We start from the raw sequence: 5137 nt of genomic DNA on the forward strand, positions 1-5137 counted from the left end.
CAATTTTTTGTGTGTTATGTGTTGATTTACATGATAACTTATTTTAGTTTACATGTAAGTTATGAGATGGATAGATGGTGAATTGTTTTTATGGTAAAAATTTTAAGTGTTGATTCAACCCCCACCCCCTCTCAAAACTTACTTTCCCATTCATATTTCCAACATCATAAATTATAAAGAACATCAATAACTATTATATTAATTATATATAATATGATAAATTATGGATTTTAGAAATCAAATATTAATTAATATAATAGCAAATTACTTTTAGAGGGCCATTTATCTATGAAAAGTTAAATATTTCTAATGAGTTTGTAAAGGATCAAGTCTTGATGAGATCAACAAGTTTCAATACCATGAGCGCTCATTTGGTTACTAAAATTTAGAAAGAATTGATATTTCCAATTCAAAAAAAAATTATAATAGAATTTGAATGTGCCAAACTAGTATTTGAATGGATCAAATTTGGATTTCTTATTCCTATTCACCCCACATAATGGAATTAAATCTTCCATTTAAAAAAAAATAAAAAAAAATCAACAAATTCCCATTACAATTCTAATTTCACAAAAGTGACTATTGGAGGATAAAATGAATTGAAAGTAATTTTGATGTTCTCCTTACTATTTCATTATTTTTATTTTCATTTATGACAAATCTTTGATGTTCCATTCAATGATGCTTTGCAACTAGCTTATATATATATATATATATATATATATATATATATATATATATATATATATATATATATATATATATATATATATATATATAAGCCAAGAGATATCCTTCTCAAGGCACCTATTTTCATAATCTCATACTTTTTGTCATTGTATCGTGAGGATATGATTTGAGGCTCTTGATCTACCTCATTTTCACTTCTTTTTCTTCTCTGTCATTTTCATGATTTTAATTATATTTAAAAATCTATTTCTATTTTATTTTTCTGTGACATACGAATGAATGCCAATTTTTTTAAAAATGGAAAATATTTATATTAAAAATTGCTGCCACTACGAATCATCATCATTATTAATTAATATAACTATTACTTTTATTATTATACCAATGAAAAAGAAATTTCTATGATGCTTTGTAATTTAAAATAAATCTACCTGGTTGTAGTTGGCATCATGAATAAATAATAAATAAATAATCACGTAACATATTCAATTGGAACGCAATGTCATTGGTACTGGAAATTCAATTGTAATCAATCTGCACATTTTCATCTCTCTTCCTTTCACTGTCTTCTTTCTACGCAATTTCTTATCTTTCGTTTTCATTGTCTTCTAACTGCACATTTTTTCTGTTCCATTTTTATCTTTTTCATTCTGCACACTTTCTACCATGTCATTTTAATGTCAATCTTCTTCTATTTCTCCGTCCATGATGACATTATTGTCATATTGTTGTTCTATCTTTTACATTTTTTGAGAGAAGTGCATCACGATTTTCATCCTCTGGTCTTCCTCTGTTTTTCATCCATGATGACATTTAATCTACCTAGTTAGAATTGGCATATTCAGGTGAACCAAATGGGTGCAGAATAAGTAATCCAGAATATCAAATCCAAAATCTATCTAAATTTGGAATACCAAATTCATAATAACAAATCTAGAACAGAAAATTCAAACAACCAAATGGACATTAAGGAATGCACTTTCAAATAAATTTTGATAGAATGAATACCCCTACTCCTTGAATCTTAGCCTCCTTCTCCTTGACTCTTAGAGCCTTTTTGGTTGCAGGAATAAAAATTGAAAATTGGAAATTTCTAATCTAGATCAACAATTTGTTCTCTCTATTACTTGTACAAAATAGAAATTGGAAATGAACTATAAACATGTTTCCTCCGAGCGCAATAAAATCCAAGAACAAAAACATAAAAACAAAAAACTTGTCATTTTTTCCATCGAGATGGTGTATCTTGATCTCGAGGATAAAGTTTTTAGATTTGTACAGTATATTCAAATTTGAACCCCAGAGATACTCTATAATCTTTTTCTTTGGATGAGTTGGGCATGTATGAAAAGTACTGAAGGCCATGAAATTTTTAAGATTGATCAAAGTGAGAAATCTAATGGTGTATGGTTTACACACCCAGACTCTATCAATCAGCGCGGATAGTCAAAAAGCTATCACGGTATCATGAATTGCTAGAGACATCTTTGGAATATTGATTTATCAAAAGATTAAATATGTAAATATCTTAAAAAGAGTATTCTTATGAGAACCAAGGGAAATATAAAACAACTCAAAATTGAAAACATAGAAAGATCATTGGCCGGATAAAACTCAATGCTTCTGAGGACTTGGAAATTGTCTAGGTTAAAAAATGGATGACTGAATAACAAGTGAGCTCATTCAATTTTGAAATATAACTCATGATCCAAAAACTATAAAGAATCATCAAATAAATTTATACACAAAACCAAATGCAACAATATCATAGCCCTTGAAACCACAGCCATTTATAGATTTATGATCTTTGTCTATGTTGATACAAATGGACAAAGCATCGATTATTGGGGCCACCGTCAACTATGAGGAGGATTTCTTTATGAGGACGCCTCCTTCAATGTATTCCTCTTTCAACTGATGTATCCACTATGCTCTACTGCTCATTCTAGTCTGGATTGTCAGTAATGGTATTTTCTACATACTAGATTAGGTGTTCGAATTCTAGATCTTCAATTTCTTACAATGTAATTGAAATTTTAATGAAATGCAGATATGAGAATAGGAATAACTATTCCAATAACAAGTTCTTTTGGGAATGAACATATTTTCGTTTTGGGGTCAAAATGGGAATACTCATTTCTAATCACAAGTCTAATTTGACACACCAAATGAAAAATACAAAACAAATTCTAATTTTCAATTCATATTCCAGCAACCAAATAGGCCCTTAGGGCTTGTTTGTTTGTAAGAATTGAACAAGAATAGGAATAAAAAAATTCTTAAAATTTCTAATTCATTGTTTTGGTTCACCAATTTGGAAGTGAGAATTGGAATTCAAATTTTGATTTTGAATCCAAAACGAGAATTTCATAGTCTAGTTAAATAGGTAGAATTGGAATGGACGATTCCAATTCTCATTTCCACTTATAATATCTCATCAAAGTTTCAAGTCTTGTTAATTGATGGACAACACAAGCATTGGGATTGACTAAAATTATAAAACTAAACCATAGATGAAGATAATCATCCCATATAAAAACATGGGATAAACTAAAATTACAAAGAGGTAGATCAGTTGTCATCTTCTTTACTTTCCAAAGACAAGACAAGTAATTTCACTACATATATGTTTTTTTTACATTCTGTCATGTTTTAAAATTTTCGCACTTTAAGCAATGCTCTATTTAGCAACCACCAAGGCAAAGCTAGCAGTCATAAATTTTGTAAGGAACACAAGTAGCTATTCTTATTTTTCATTCGTTCTGAGTTACAAATCATGGAATATGAAATAAAATAGATTGATATGATTTAGGAGATGAAGAATGTGGAATAAAAGTAGAGGTTCTTTGGATAACAACCACTGACGCAACATTGGACACTCAAAATCACTTCGTTGAGGTAAATTTCGTGGGCTATGATTTATATTTTACTGGAAATCCCAAAAGATAGTGATTCAAATGTGAGAAATATATTAATTTCAATCACCTACAACCCTAAAAATTGCTTGCACAACCGTAAAATCAATTTTACCACCCTAAAAATTGCTCGGCAATAACTATTACCGAGTGACAATATTTTCTCGGTAGCCAAAGAAACCAAGTGGCAGGAGAGTTTACCAAGTGATCTCAGTAAATGAAAGGAAAAACAACTCGATAGCCAAAGGATGTCGAGTGAGCTCGGTAAAGGAAGAGCAACTCGATAGACACTGGATATTGAGTGAGCTTGGTAGTGTGGATGCCGAGTGAACTCGATAGCCACAGGAGGTACTGAGTGAACTCAGTAGCCATTGCAAAATAAAACTTCAAAAATAAAATTTCAAAAAGACTTTACCGAGTGAAGTTTTATAACGTGAATATCTTTCACCATTAAAACCAGAGAGCCAGAACTTGAAGCTTTCAAATAAACTTTTCAAATGCAATGAACAAGAATCAATGGATCCATAAATGCCTGCTAGCTTTCTATTCAACTTTGATTCAAACTATTACAAAATTTGGGAGCATTCAACTTCAACCAGAAAACCCTAAAATAACTCTAAACTGGTAAAAATTGAACAACTTTAAATTTGTAGCTCTAATGGCTGCATACAACAACGCCTGGAGCAATCACTGCTTCAATAGGATGAATGAAACAATAAACTATGAACTTACAGAATGATAGGTAGAAACATGTGCAACTGCAGGCATGACAATGATTCCTTTTGTCTCTTCAACGACTGATCTACTTATCACTTTTCTTCTTTCTTCTCTGCAACTTCTGAGCTCTTCAACTTCAACTTTTTTCTGTCTACTTCCTCTAACTGGTCGAAATGAATCTGATCATTCCTTTTTTGTCTTCTACCAAAAAAATGTTTTCCCCCTCATTTCTAAATTTGAAAACTCACTACCAAGCAATAAATTCTTTTGATCGTTCTGCAAGCTGTCATGGAGGTAGGTGGGCATTTGGCTCCAGGGAGAAATGACCAACTGCAATCAATATTTCAACACTCACCCTTTATCCCGAGCCAAACAAACAAGGATCACTACTGATCCAAATCAACTACACCAAGACACTCTCTTAGGTGTACAAAAGTCCCAATGCCTAATGGCTTGGTAAAAATGTCTGCTAGATATTGCTCAGACTTACAAAATTCTATTTTGATATCCCCATTCTCCACCAACTCTCTGATGAAGTGATATCTGATCTCTATATGCTTGCTTCTACCATGGAAGACTGGATTCTTGGACAATGCAATTAATGAGATGTTGGCACAATAAATTGTGGTTCCATCCTCTTGCTTTTCATTTAAATTTGTCAAGATCCTTCTTAGCCAAATTGCTTGACATGCTACTGCATTTGCTGCTATATATTCAGCCTCTGCTGTAGATTGAGCAGTAATAGGTTGCTTCTTGGATGCCCATGAAATTGCACTCGATCCCATATGAAACATGTATCCGGAAGTGCTCTTCCT

The sequence above is a fragment of the Cupressus sempervirens genome, chromosome 8 (genome assembly GCF_028749045.1).
Source record: "Cupressus sempervirens isolate cs-2001-9-10 chromosome 8, ASM2874904v1, whole genome shotgun sequence".
NCBI lineage: Eukaryota > Viridiplantae > Streptophyta > Pinopsida > Cupressales > Cupressaceae > Cupressus > Cupressus sempervirens.